The sequence below is a fragment of the Asterias rubens genome, chromosome 18, assembly GCF_902459465.1.
Source record: "Asterias rubens chromosome 18, eAstRub1.3, whole genome shotgun sequence".
NCBI lineage: Eukaryota > Metazoa > Echinodermata > Asteroidea > Forcipulatida > Asteriidae > Asterias > Asterias rubens.
The window spans coordinates 11947250-11962930 of record NC_047079.1 but is presented as its reverse complement, the minus strand read 5'-3'; the positions used below and the strand labels follow the sequence as shown (position 1 = coordinate 11962930).

The window sequence follows — 15681 nt, the reverse complement described above, 5'->3', positions numbered from 1 at the left end:
CAACAAATCTTTCTTGACAGCACTGCTTTTAAAAAAGAGCTGCCCGTTTATGTCCTTTCATTATCTTCACTCTTGTCATTATGGTGCATTACAAGTAATTTTACCAAAGTATTATGTGTATTATCTCCTTTAAGTCTGTTAAATTTAAAATGTATAAAATCCAGATTACAAAAGTTTAAAGCAGCAGACTGGTTATGATAAAAAGTTACTAAGTACTTAATTAAGATTTTAAAGTAGAATGTACATCAAAGGCTTGTGCCTTGTCTACTGTGGGACTTCCTGGACGCTAGGTGGTAGCAAACTTACCAGGGCCTAATTTCATAGAACTGCCTAAGCTGAAAATATTGCTTAACAGTTGTCTGCTAAGCAGAAAAGAGCAGGATACCATTCAGAATTTAAACATGCGACATGGTAGTTTAGCTGGTAGCCTTAGTCTGGTAAGCATAATTTTGAGCTTAAGCAGCTCTATTAAATTGAGCCAAGGTAAATCCGTCTTCTGCCACCTAGCGTTCCAAAGTTTCCCATTGTCTTTCTATACAGGGTGTCAAACAAAAACTATTAACTTTTGAAATGGCTGCCAAATAAAAAGTATATGATTCTGGGGGAAAAGTTTTAGATGTATGGATAGCTTATGAACTCGACTGTCATAATTTCACCCAAAAAAAATCGTAAGTAATTCATGCTTGGGTGAGCACTGCTCACTTTTGTATGACAGTAAGGTCGCACAGGAATTAGCCTTCCAATTTTGTGAGAGGTATTATAAGTCTTTTGAAGCTTACAAAATTCAATCAAAGATGTAGGCTACATATTTTTCAGTGAGCAGTGCTCACTCAAGCATTTGTTTTGGTGTCATATGAAAGTTGAGTCTATAAGCTATCCACACATCTAAACCTTTTCCCCCAGAATCATATATTTTTTACTTGGCAGCCATTTCATTTTTATTTTTTAGACACACGGTATCACTTTATTTTGGTAAGCGACATGTCAATGACATGGAAGGAGAAGATGTATAACCATATTGTTGACTGTCAGCTAAGTTTGAGATTTGGGAACACGTTGCCTTTGATCAGTCGAGTTGGTCTTTGAAAAGCGTTTGAAACCGTTTTTTATGAAATGCAAATGGTTAGATAGATAATTTACATGCCTCGGAATTGCATGGTTTTCCTTTTACGTTGCGAAAAAATACGGTCGGCCATTTTGTGGAGTCAAAATTGTCAAAGACCAACTCGTCCAATCCAAGGCAACGTGTCCCTTTAAGCATTTAGATGTCGTGGAAATAATATACAGAGGCCTTGATTGTTTTCGACTCTTTGGAATGTGCCTACCGGAACGCTTTCCTTGTTTCTTTATTTCGCTAAGTTAAAATTAAAACCAACCCATTTAAAGTTCAGTTTTCAAAATGGTGCAATTTTAAAGCAGAAGAAATTGAATTTATTTTGTTTCATATAAATGTTGTTTAGTCGTCTATTAAGGCATATTTTCAAATGATTTATTTTGTTTTATATCTACTTCCTTTGATTTGCAGCAAATACAATTAATAAAAGCTTTAATTTATCTCATAACGACAGTCTATCTTTGCACTCAAAAATTAAAAATGTGAGGTATTGTAAATAATTATAATCCAAAGTATTTATTGAACAATATATTTATGTATTAATAAATAATAATATGCCTAATTTATATAATATTCCACCATTCTAATTCAATACAAGTAACAGTACGCAGTTTAAATATGGAAGTAAAGTCACTGTGTCAGTCTTTTCCAAACATTAAGTGATTGCCTTTTTATTGATTTGTATGTTTAGATTCTAGTCTCCGTGTTTAGAGATTAAAGTTGTATGTGAAGTAACTTTGTTGAACACTATTTAATCGAAAGGCCTTAACGTTCAGACGTTTATTAAGGCGGTTCCGCCCAGTACTAAAGCCTCAAGTAGAGTTGAATATATTTGGTGGCCACAAATATTAATAACTGTAGAATATAAACTAGATGTAAGACTTATAATAGTATAATGTTTATATTTGTTCTTATCGGAGTTGTTTGTGTGTACTCGTTACAATTTCTCTCTTCGGTAAGCCTACATATAGAATTGATTGTTATGTGTGTTATAACTGTGATAGCTGCATCGAAATTTGTTACACATTAAATTTATTGCGTATACATTTTTTATTTATTTTATTTTTATGATAATCGTCAATAAGACAAATCGGTTAATAAATAAATAAATATGAAAAAACAGAAAACTTACTCTGTTAAAACCGCACTAAGTTTGTTCTAAGTTATATTCGATTCCCCCTTTAAAATTTGTGGTGCTTACTGCATGCATTAGCAGTGTTGTATAATGTCCTTTTGGATTTTTTTTTATAAATTATGTAGGGTACACCACTGGAACACAAACAAATTGGCAGGGGAACCCGGGTGGACATTAATTTTGCCAGTTTGCCTTTTGCGCCCTCAATAGTTTATAATGCGCCAGTCAACAATCTATGGCGGAATATTTAATGTCAACAAAATCTCCTAAACTTCTTCTCGCAATATCTCCTTCAAGAGCCTCATTAAATGGCCCATGAACTGGTCATCAATAGCGGAAGTATCACTCCATGTTTTAAAGGTATGTTTTGTAGATGTCTCGTCCGAAATCATACATTTTAGGGTGGTTTCTTTTCCTTCAACTTTGTTATGACACTTGTCTTCATTGATTGTGTGTGCTACACTTTTAACCATGGAAACCCAGAACGCGAACACAGTCCTGTCAAAAAGTCAGTCCCTATGTCAGTGTCATTTCAACAGGGATAACTTGGTATGCAGAGTTGTTGTATTGTAGATTTGTACATACACTCACTCTCACTAGTCTCAGCCAAGAACTTGCAGAGCTGAGATTGGAGTCCCACATTGATCATATGGTTTGATTCGTGATGAGTTTTGTCTGAGATTGACATTTTGACAAGCCTGACATATTATGTGTTTTACTCCTCCATGAGTAAACACTGCTTATAACTTAGTGAGTGGGTGAAACACAAACAAATTTTTCTTAACCACGGGACCAAATTTAACATCAGGTTTGTTCATTTATAAATTTTGAATTGATCATTAAAACAATTTTCAGCTTTGGGCAGTTTTTTTTTTTTTTTTTTTTAATAAATGTTTTTGGGGGGTTTACAACCAACTCATGAACATTATTTTCCAGAAAATATTGCTGTTGAACACAAGAATATTTGGGAGAGTTACCTCCAAGATGTTCACTGTCCACCCATTTTTCTCAAAGAATGCATTTTTCAGGCATTTGTTAATTTCGTGTTATTTGTGTAATTATAGGTTTTGGTATACCTGGCAATTAAAGGCCATTCATCTTCAGAATATCTTTCATCAATAAATCCTGATACCATGGTAAGTTAAGCACCAATTGTAATAATTAATTAGTTGGTCCAAAACCATAACAAAAAATTACAGATTTGTTTCCTTGGTCCAAGTTTTTGGGTGCAATATGTCACTGTCTTGCAAAGTTTTCTTTCAGTAATTGTGTGTTGATCGATGGTATAATTTTTTTCAGATTGGTTGAATTCTAGGGGAAAGACAAGTTTTGGTGTGCAAATGTTTTATCTTTCAAAGTTTTCTTGTAGAAATATTTTTTTAAAGATGGTGTAAATTCTTTCAGATTGGTTAAATTTATAGGGGAGAAACACGTTTTGTAGTGCAATGTCACTGTCTTGCAAAGTTTTCTTTCAGACATTTCTTTTTGGTCGGTGGTGTCAATTTTTTCAGATTGGTTGAATTCTAGGGGAAAGACAAGTTTTTGCGTGCGAAGTCACTATCATGGCAAGTTTTCTATAGAAATTCTTTTTTAACCGATGATGTAAATTTTTTCAGACTTGATGAGTTTTAGGGGGAAAATAAGTTAAGAGCTGCATCCTACTGTCTTTCAAAACTATCTTTCAGAAATATTTTTTTATCAATGTATTTTTTTTTTCGGATTCTTTGAATTTTAGAGGAAATACAAGTTTTTGGTGCCATGTCACTGTCTTGCAAAGTTTTCTTTCAGAAATATTTTTGTTTTTAATGTTCTCATTTTTTTCCAGATTTGTTGAACTTTAGAGGAGAAACAATTTTTTCTTGATGATGACACATTTTTCTCAGACTGGTTGAATTTTAGGGGAGAAACAAGTTTTTTTTGGGGTGCATTATCACTTTCATGCAAAGTTGTAATTCAGAAAGAAGAAAAATTCTCAGTGGTAAAGTTGGTGTAATTTGTTTCATATTAGTTTACTTTTTTGGGTGCACCTTCTTTATCTTGCAAGGCTGTCTTTCAGTATAAAAACTGTTTCTCAGTGGTGTCAATTTTTTCCAGATTAGTGGAAATTTAAGGGAGAAACAAGTTTTGGGGTGCATTTTTTTTCTAAGCGGTATCAATTTTGTTCAGATGAAGAGGAGTTAGATTTCTGCAATGTTTTTTCTTGGTGTGGTGTCAATATTACCAGTGTGGTTAAATTCAGCAACAGAAACATTTGCCAGGGGGGGGTGCAATGGTCAGAAAAACATAAACTTCTTTTGTCAATTTAATGCTAAGTAAAATTTGATTAATGTTTTGATATCATTTTTGTTGTAGCTATGCTCTCATGATAAAAGATTGGAGTCATCCCAATTGTGGCTCTCTTGAATCCAACAAAGAAAGGAACACTTTGTGGACCCTCAACCATTGGAGCCTACCTCACCTGACATTGTGTACAAGTCTTTGCTGATTTGAGGTTGTAGATTATTGTACAAGAGACACTGCTACAGTTTGTCATCCCTCTTAACTCTTGTGGAGTAGTCTTGGCTCAAGACGCTCATGTTGTTGATTATATTTAAAGATCTCTTGAGTGGTCGATAGGTAAGGGCACCGCTATCAACCACAAATCATGGGATGGAGTATGGGAAGATATTTATAAAGTGAGTCTTGAGCCAAGACTAATGTTGACTCTGAATACTAAAGGATCTTGGCAATCCAGCTTTGAGGGAGTACTCTTTGAATTAGACCTGATTCCTACTGTGACAGTAATATTCTGATTCCTACATGGACAGCGACTTTTGGATTCTTACATGGACAGCAAGATTTGGATTCCCACATGGACAGCAACTGTTGGATTCTGTATACTTTGACATAGCAACATTTGGATTCCTATATGGACAGCAACATCTCATTCCTACGTGGACAGCAACATTTGGATTCATGGGCAGCAAAGTCTGATTCCTAGCAACATCTGATTCTGACATGGACAGCACAACTTGTGTCCCACATGGACAATTTTTAACACATATCTGTGTAAACTAGTAAAGGGAATCTTAGTCGAAAAAAAACCAAAAACAATTTGAGACCAATATGATTCAATTAAAGGCGCTGCAGCTCATTTCACAAACTTAGGATTTCATCCAACTAAAGATGGGTTTAATCCGTCCTACGTCTTTAGATACAAAACTGAACTCATCCCAACTCCTGGGATTAATCCTAAGTTAGATAGAGTTTGGTGAAATTGACCACTGGATGCATAAAATAACAAATCTGTAAAAATTTGGCCTTAATTGGTCGTCAAAGTTTCAAGAAAATAATGACAGAAAAAAACAAATGCCCCTTATTGCATGCTTTAATTTTGTGTGCTTGTGAATGCATAAAAGGCTGCAGTCCTGCTGAAGCCTTTTATTACTTGAGAGAGAAATTACCTCATTTGCAATAACTACTCCATTGCTCGTTCGTAAATACCGAGTCAGTTTTTATGCTATCAATTATTTCCGTTATGTCCAGTGCCCTAAAAAAGCCAGAATGATAATCATACATATCCATTATCCAGGAATGACTGTTATCATGATCAGCTTAATGGATAATTTTAAAGGCAGTGGACACTATTGGTAATTACTCAAAATATTTATCATCATAAAACCTTTCTTGATTACGAGTAATGGGGAGAGGTTGATAGTATAAAACATTGTGAGAAATAGCTCCGTCTGAAGTTACGTAGTTTTCAGGAAAGAAGTAATTTTCCACGAATTTGATTTCGAGACCTCAAGTTTAGAATTTGAGGTCTCGAAATCAAGCATCAGAAAGCACACAACTTCGTGTGACAAGGGTGTTTTTTCTTTCATTATTATCTCGAAACTTCGACCACCAATTGAGCTCAAATTTTCCAGGTTTGTTATTTTATGCATATGTTTAGATACACCAACTGTCTTTGACAATTACCAATAGTGTCCATTGTCTTTAACGAAATATTTTACTCCGCTTTTTAAATAGATAAGTTTTACTTCATCATGTTTTTAAAAGTAAAAAATCAAACTGTTCTTATTTAGTTATCCTTATCAAACTTGCATTTAAAATCAAACTAAATTTTATAGGACTTTGAAATGGTCATCCGAGCAATTTAAATAGTTCAGTGACAGTTTACTTTACATGTATTCATGATCCATGTCATTAGTGTTGGCACAATTATCTCCATATCAGTGTTAATATTATTTTGATGTCAAAATTTACTGGTAAAAGCTGATTACAGATATTCTAGATTTTTGTTAAATGAATAAAAATGGTACACTATGAAGAATCTAAACCTTTTTTGTGTGATTGTCATCATTTGTTAAAACCTGTTTCATTTGTTTAAAAAGATTTATTTGATTCATAAAACGAAACAAACATTTTATGCGCTTAAAAACAATCTAAGCTTTTTCACATTTTATCATATAAAAAAAGAGAAACAAGTTTATTTTTCCTTTTGGCCGAGTATTTCGTTAAATTAATATAAATAGTTACCAACTGAGGGGGCCCTTTTTGGGTTAGTCTTGATTCAAGAATATAATAGTAGTATCGTCACAAGAGGGCGCGCTCCCACGCTCGATTGCTACACCGTATGTTAATACGTACATCACATTTCAGTCTAATATTTACCACATCGAAAATTTTTTCACCAACCCGGAAGACGCCATAGCCTAGCGGATAAGGGGATGGCTTCAGAGGACAACACTAGAGACATCGCGCGGGTTCGAGCCCCGGCAAGGACACCACCAGCATGGACACCAACTCTGGAGATCAACACGGACACCCCAGGACCCACGGCGAGGAGACAACATGGCGGAGATGCACAAGAGGGAGGCGTGGACACGAGGAGAGAGAGAGAGAGAGAGAGAGAGGCGGACCGGGCAGGAAAGTGGAGACGAGATTTTTTTTTTAATAAAATTTTATTTATTTTTAATTAAAAAAAAAAAAAAATTAAAAATTAACGGTGAATGGATTTCCTAAAATCGCCTGAAACGCACGCTCGTTAATTTTTTTCATTTTCCATAAAAAAAAAATTAAAATTGTAAAAATTTACAAAAATCACCACTAATTTTTTCTTTTTTTCATTTCATTTTCTTAAAATCGCCCGAAACGCATGCTCGTTAATTTTTTTGGTAATCAAATTTTTTTCCCCTAAAAAAACACTGAAAATGACTGAAATTGACAGTTAAAACCTTCATAACACCTCCTTAAACAGTGCGGAATACACTCCAGAGTGTCCTATTAACATTCTACATGAAATATGCATTCAGGGGACAATTTTATTCACAGGAAAGTGTCTGATTTTAATATTTAATTGCTCATAATGACTCTAAAACGGCACTTAGCGCAAATAGTTGTGCTAAAAAAATTGAGTTGCACAGATCACACGTTCGTGTAATGACTTCTAACCTTCAAACTTCTTATTTTTAAGTGTTACAGATAGTATGATCTACTTAACTGTGAATTACACAGCTGTTGTATTAAATAAGCTTGTTTAAAAAGGGCCATTTTGCAAATAAAACCTTAATAACTTATCGGCTCAGTAGTGTAAACAAACAAGTGTGTGAAGAAATTAGTCTGGTACCGACATTGAGAATACTATTGTATAATTAATAAGAGACAGGATGCCAGACATCAAAAGTTGTGGCCAAAACTTGTATGGAAGCTTAGAAAGACCATCTGCATTGCCAAGTTTCCAAGTTAAATACATCAAAGAAATATACAAAATTAGACAACTCTGTATTTTGGAGTTCTCATGGATAAGTGGAATCTACTTTTCAAGATAAAATGGTGGAAAGATACAATACTGTGTTTTCAGTACTAAGCATAAAACTTTATAGAAATGCAGATGTTCACTCTAAGTTTCCATATATACGCACTCTGTTTAAAACTAAAGGCCCTGCTTGGTTTGTACAATGTTTTGCAGATAAATATCATCATGTGTCATACAAACACATCAAATTTACACATATAAAAACCAAACTAAGTATTGAAAACGTGTTTTGACTCTGTCTGACCTGTGTTTAATTTTGCATAAACGAGGTTGCATGACTTTTTACTTCATTGCTTTGTATTCATTAAAAAGTGTTTAGTCAAAGCTAGTAGCCCTATGATTTCTGAATTTCATAAACCATGATTCAGGCCTGATGCTTTTAAGGGCAAGGCAGCTTTTCCTCAGTAAAACGCAAGAGTATGAGGGAAATTTGAACTAGAACTGACACAGCATTTTGGGCACTGAGGCAATGACGAAGACCGTGTGCATGGAGGCAATTGCTGCATAATTTGTCTCCGCAAAGTATCAGGCCTGATGATTCAAAGGAATTACAAAAAGTAAACAACAATATTCAGCAAAATTTTTGCTTCTTAACAAAAACAGCCACATAGGGCTGTACATGGTAAAGATCTGTTTACGCAGTACACCTTTGCTTTGAACTCAATTCATAGCTTTTGACATAAACAACAGCTTTGTTTATCAAGTTTTAAACAGTAAAGACTGATGTCTGAGTGGGTTTTTTAAAAGTCAAAGTAAACAGATCTTTTTACAATAACTAAAACTCACTACGTGAGACGTACCTGAACATAGTATTGAATGAATCACAAAGTTGAACTGAATTAGCTTGAGACGCTGAGAAGATGACGTACTTGAGATCATGATGAGGCAGCATCTCACAGGCTCTCGTCTGTCAAGCTGGCTCATATTTCATACCAAGGCTTGTCATCATGTTGAGTGTTCTATAAACAGAAATTAAAAGGACTGCATGAATTACATGTCAAGAGGAAAACAGTTGCATATTGTATACAGATGTTATTCAATTTGTAAAACAGGGGTTGATGATTAGTAGTGGATCCAGATTGGCAGAACAGTGTTGTACATCTCAAAGGGGTGATCATTTTGTGGACAGATCAAGAACATGTCAGGGTGCATAATTGGCATTGATACAGTTTTGAAGTACATGTACAAGGGATTATTACATTGGTGACGGGTCTAACAAAAAAACGTGTTCTACACTCTTGGCATTACCACTTCAAACAAATCTGTTTCCATTTGTCTACTGTTCTTAACCCGTCCAATACTATTACATCTTGCACTCCAAATACAAGGGATGATCATTTTGTGGGGTGTCGTGGCTGTCTGGATAAAAGCACCAAACTCAAGCTCTGATGCCTCTGTTCAGCAGAGTGTGGGTTCGAATCCCGGTCATGACACTTGTGTCCCTCAGCAAGACATTTAACTACAATTTCTTCTCTCCACCCAGGGGAAAATGGGTACCTGTGAGGGCAGAGATGGTTCTGTGATTGATTAAGCCGAGTAGCGAATATAATTGTCGCACAGGCTGTATACTCCCCAGGGAGTTGAGATGGTTTAAGAAATGATATTAGGCCCAGTGACTAGAGGTAATAATGTCGGAAGCACTTTGAGATGCCATTGGGTGTGAAAAGTGCTATATGAAAACTGGTTATTAGTATTATTTTGGGGACAGGTCCAAGAACAGCAGACAATTGGTGTGCATCTCTTCTCGGGTATGGCAGAACATGGTCAGAACAAAACTTTTTAGATATCCAAAGTACTGTGAAGCAGCCGCTCATGACTAGAGGCCTCATCCACTTCCATGAGACCAGGGATAGCCTACCATTTGGTGGTTTAAACAGGGGGCAGGTTGTGATGATCTGTTGTTTGCACCATAATTGCAATGGTACAGATTTAATGTACAGATTTGAAGTATTTGGTGACGGGTCTAGAAAAACAGAGTAAGTGTTTTGCAAGTTGGCATTGACACAGATTTGAAGTACAGTAACAAGATGTAATAATATTGAGAACGGGTATTAAGAACATGGAAAAAAGGGTGCATATCTTTGGCATTGATACATATTTGAAGTTGAACCACAGCCACCCCCCCTATACCCCAGTCAGTGAGAATATAGCCCTGCCCCCTCTTACCACAGTCGATGAGATCATAGCACCCCCCCCACCTCTTACCCCAGTCAATGAGATCATAGCCCCCTAATTGAATAATTCCATAATGTACAGTTTCACTTTGGCAGAGTATGGAGCGTCAGCACAGCAACCCCCATCTGGCTGCAGACTCTTCTCGGGTATGGCAGAACATGGTCAGAACAAAACTTTTTAGATATCCAAAGTACTGTGAAGCAGCCGCTCATGACTAGAGGCCTCATCCACTTCCATGAGACCAAGGATAGCCTACCATTTGGTGGTTTAAACAGGGGGCAGGTTGTGATGATCTGTTGTTTGCACCATAATTGCAATGGTACAGATTTAATGTACAGATTTGAAGTATTTGGTGACGGGTCTAGAAAAACAGAGTAAGTGTTTTGCAAGTTGGCATTGACACAGATTTGAAGTACAGTAACAAGATGTAATAATATTGAGAACGGGTATTAAGAACATGGAAAAAAGGGTGCATATCTTTGGCATTGATACATATTTGAAGTTGACCCACAGCCACCCCCCCTATACCCCAGTCAGTGAGAATATAGCCCTGCCCCCTCTTACCACAGTCGATGAGATCATAGCACCCCCCCCCCACCTCTTACCCCAGTCAATGAGATCATAGCCCCCTAATTGAATAATTCCATAATGTACAGTTTCACTTTGGCAGAGTATGGAGCATCAGCACAGCAACCCCCATCTGGCTGCAGACCCCCCTCCCCCCCCAGCTAACCAATTAGGGGTAACATGTTGGGGTGGGTCCTGATGGCAAAACAAGGGATTAAGTGAGAAGGGTAACATTTTGTAGGTTGGTCTTGAAAGGCAGGAAAGTGGGGTGTAGTACATTTGGGATTGATAGAGGTCTAAATTAAAGGGGCCAATTGTTGAAGTTGTTTAGGAAGTAGAAGGTGTAACAAGGGGTGATGTTTCGGATTGATACAGATTTAAAGTAGATCAATTGTGCTCAATTTTGTGTGCTTTTAGATGCCTGAGAACTGAGAAAGGCTTTCTCAGATTAAAATAATCTAGTGAGAAATTACCTTTCTCAAAAACTACTTCAGAGGGAGTCTTCTCTCACAATGTTTTATACTATACCCTATTAACAGCTCTCTGTTACTCATTGCCTAGTAAGTTGTTATGCCTTATATTTTGAGTAATTACCAGATGTGTCCAGTACCTTCAATAGACACAAGGGCCACATTACAAATAAGTTAAAAAGTTAAAGATGTATAGCTATTGAAAACTTACCAGCATTATTTAGGAGGTTGACTTTCAGGTAAAAGCTGATAATCCTTTATGGAGAACGGTTGATTATGAGTAGCCATACAGTCCCCAGTGTTCATTCCAAGAACTTTTTGTACGAGAACCAAAAGGCATCTGTAGTGAACAAAAAATCAGAATCAGAAACAAAATAAGATAACAAGTAACTTACTAGGTATTACAATGTGCATAAGTTGAACATTTTTTTACAAGTGTACAAAAAACGACCCACTCAAAGAATTGTTATTATATCACACAATTTTTGGGAAAAAAATGCTGGCAACAGTTTGACATTCAAAATTGAGTTTGAGAAGTGGAAGTGGTTTACAAATGACAGACTTGATATAGAAAAGAGGAGAGCATATAGTTATGGGCGGATCTAAAAAAGTGAAAAGTGGGGTGTTTGGTTGATATGGATACAATCAAATGTAGGTTGAAAAGCTAGAGGCGAGCATAAAGGGGTGGATCTAAAAAGTGAAAAGAGGGGTGTTTGGTTAATATGGATTCAAATAAATGAAGGTAGAAAAGAGGAGAGCCATAAAGGAATTGAAATAAATTTTCAGATGATTACATTCTGAACCAAATAAACTTTCTATTGTCAAACTAGACTTGGTTCCAAGTCTGTGATCGTGGCTTTTGGCTTTATAGTCTACCTAATAGCAAATAAATTAATTGTCTGAAATATCGCCCTCTTGTGGATTGTTAAACCTCTGAGTTAGGGCGTTTCATAGCTAAATCTGTGGGAGAGTTTTGCGTGGCTGATGCTGATAAAATAGCTGCTATCTCAGACTTGAAATCAAGTCTAGTACAGTACTGATAAAAACAAAATGGTCTGAGCTGTCATTGTTGATGTTTCAGTAATGAATTCACTTGCGACATGTGATTTAATATTAGTGGTTGTCGTTGGGTCCGTATTAAAGGACATCTCCAAGTACAACTGGATGTGTACTTTGCTGCCTGTGCTAGAGACGATGAATTGTGAACGAAGCTTGGAACTAAGGTCAAGAATTTCTACAGCCGGGGAAAGAGGATGAGCCTGTTCCAGTCAGTCTGACTTCTCATTGCGTACATTTATAAAGTTTATAACATTTTCAGTCAGCCACTGAACTGACTGAATGTCACTGTCAGTCATTGCAGTATATATCCAGAACATACTTCAACAATTGTTGTTTAGTTTTTGTTAGGCTTGTCGTTGAATCATTGTACAGTTCCAGTTTAGTGACAGTGTGACTGTCAGTGACAGTGAAACAAAAAAGGGAAAGCTTAGCTTTTTTTAAATTCAAGTTCATGATCTTTTTTTAGGACTGTGGCACTGTGCAAAAATACTCTAACTTAAGCCTAATCTCTGACCCTGGCTGGACTGGAATTTGGGTTTTTATGTATTCATTACGACATGGACTGTCAAAGTACCAGGGCTAATTTCCAGTAAGACAAAGACATGTTTGACCCGAGTGTTAACCCTTTTTGTAATAGGAAGTCAGTCTCTGTTCCATTCGTCCAGAGTCACAGGGCAGTGGCGGCAGAACAACGGCCCGGGCGAAGCAACTGCCCGGCCCAACAGCCACAGGGCCGCCATCATGGACTCGAGTCGGAGTCAAGAAACAACAAAACTAGTTGCCCCCAAAAACTTCCTTTGAATCATTTTTAAACAACTTGATACTCACCGAAAGATACATTAACTTATTCTATATTGAACGATTTATAAAATGGATGACTAAATGTCTACTTACAAGGATTCTGAGACCATAGAGCAAGGAACAGACGAAGAAACGTTGATACTCCTTAGCAGACGACAATTCACTTTTGTTCACTTTTGTACTTTTGACAGCTACATGACGAGTGCGCATGCGCGGACGGTTAAACCCTGGGGCGCCCTCTGTTGTCAACAGTGTTGAGATTATTTAAGTTGAGGTTAGAGGGGGCGGGGATAACTTATAATAGCCATAAACTATTGGGGGAGATTTATCAGCAAAATACAGCAAATCGAACATTTTGTCTACTTGAATTGGGCCTCTTCTATAAGTGTTCATTCGTAGTGAAAAATCGGCACCCTGGGTTGTGGGGGTATTCTTATAGAATGGGGGGGGGGGCGGGGGGACAAAGAGGCAATTTCTCACCCCTATTTTATTACAATGATAATGAAGCAATGTCATTATATTTATTTGAAAAAACATTCTGCCAAACTGCCTCCCTCTTTACACAAACAACCTCCTGAGTCCTGCCATACCAGAATAGAGGAAATTAACAACAATAAACTTTGAGGCAAAAAAACACACAAAAAAGGTCCTTTTTTCTTCTTCTTCTTTAAATAGCTAAAAGAAAATGTCTAAAGACGCATCACACAAGCTTGTGTGCATTGTGTGGATTGTATGGCTTAATTTTTGAAGTGTTATTGAGAGTGTATTTGAAGATATGTTATGAGTAAATTGTTGGAAATAACACTACAGGGCAAGGCATTCCAGTCCTTGATAGTGGCCGGAAAAAAATGCTGCAATAGATTTTAGTCTGGTAAAATGCTTCCTTTTTTTGTAAAAAGATAAAAAGAAAAAAATAGCCTACCTCTAAAAGGGAAGTGGGCGGGGACAATAAGCATGTTTTTATACTTATCTGGCCTAAAACAAACTCACAATCTTATAACGAATACCAGGGTAGATTGAAGAAGTGGGGTGTTCATTTAAAATATAATTATTCTACAAAACACAACAGTAGATCTCGAAGTGTATTTCCAGGTTATTTTATTATATTTTTCAAAAGCACAAAATAAGCCAATTAAAATGCCCTTTGCATTATACCATGATCCAAAAGAGATGTTTCTATTTAGCCAAGTCACACAGATGTGTATGATTTTTTATGTGGTACAAAGTCAGACTGCTATATATTTTTTTAATCAATTAGCACAAAGATTAATAACATCCACAATTATACAAAAACAATAGTTTTTTTAATATTATTTGTTCGCTTGCATTATCTTTTTAAATGATCATACAAAGCAACACAGTACTAGACTTACAGGGCCCGATTGCAAAAAGCATGTAAGCACAAAGCTTACTAAGCACAGAAAACTCTTGCTTAGCAAAAATAGGTTACCAGCAAAAATAATGTACGTTTACTACTGCTGTCACTGGTACCCCACTAATTTATTGCTTTTGCAGAATTGTATTGCTAAGCAACTTTATGAAAATTTGGCTTGTTTGTCGCAATGATACCAAAATGGCTTTCCCGCAAATCTCAAGATACTGAGCTTACTGCTCTTGAAAAACTGCAGGATCCCACACTACTACATGTAACTTAGTATTTGGGAGCAATTTCATGGCTCTGCTTACCATAGCAAATAATCAGCGCTTACAAAAGCAGGGAATTCCCCGCCTTCGCCAAGCGAACTTCACACTCGCAGGTTAGCAGGGAATGTTTTGCTTGTGCCCCTACATACTCCACTGGCATTCTTCGCTTACACAGCGAGAGCAGAAATTAGGTGCTTGCATAGTAAACAGATAATCGTGATCATAATAAGCGCAGAATTGGACCCAGTTTAATTGCAAATAAAATCATTGTACATACTTTTTTAATAATAACACAAATTTCTGGATCATCCATGCGTGGGACACAAAATTTAATACACTTGATTACAGAAAAAAAAATTGAAGTAAACAAGATATTACATGGACTGTGTTTTATTTAAGTAAAATAGTACTTCGTTTAGTGGAAAGGTTATACAAGATTTTTGTTAAAAGAAAAACTTTGTTTACTGTTTTTTAATAGCACTTGATTTCACTATAAAGTTTATATTAGCATAAGTTTGCACTAGAAATCTTGTAAAAGTAGGTGGTTTGAGTTACCCTTTAAAACAATGCTATTGACCCCTTACACCGAGGTCACACATGGCAAATACCTCCCAATTGTCTGCCATTTTGAGAATTAAATATTTCCCAAAAGATATGTGACATGTACATTAAAATGCCTTCATAAAGCTCCTTAAGTCCCCAAAATTGCTTGAAAAATGTCTTTGCTAAGCAAAAATTGAGTGGGCCACCAGTCACAACAATATAAAGTAATTTGAGCTGGTAACCTGTTTCTGTTAAGCAATACTTTTCTGTGCTTAGCACGTTTTTTGTGCTTACAGGCTTGATGAGATTGGGCCGTGTGCAGTAACACACAGGAAATCCGACTCCAAACATTGCGTTATTACAAAGATGTATC

At 36.3% G+C, this 15681-nt stretch overlaps 2 long non-coding RNA genes across 2 annotated transcripts; one reads left to right on the top strand and one right to left on the bottom strand.

Annotated features, from left to right (window-relative positions):
* Positions 1-1185: 1185 nt before the first annotated feature.
* Positions 1186-5920, top strand: LOC117302780. Its single transcript, XR_004520457.1, has 3 exons — positions 1186-2609; positions 3314-3385; positions 4602-5920. It is a non-coding gene; the product is annotated as an uncharacterized LOC117302780 (long non-coding RNA).
* Positions 5921-7344: 1424 nt separating this feature from the next.
* LOC117302472 lies at positions 7345-13302 on the bottom strand. The gene is made up of 3 exons (XR_004520435.1): positions 13215-13302; positions 11473-11601; positions 7345-9008 (listed from the first exon to the last, which is right to left on the bottom strand). It is a non-coding gene; the product is annotated as an uncharacterized LOC117302472 (long non-coding RNA).
* Between the last annotated feature and the right edge of the window lie 2379 nt (positions 13303-15681).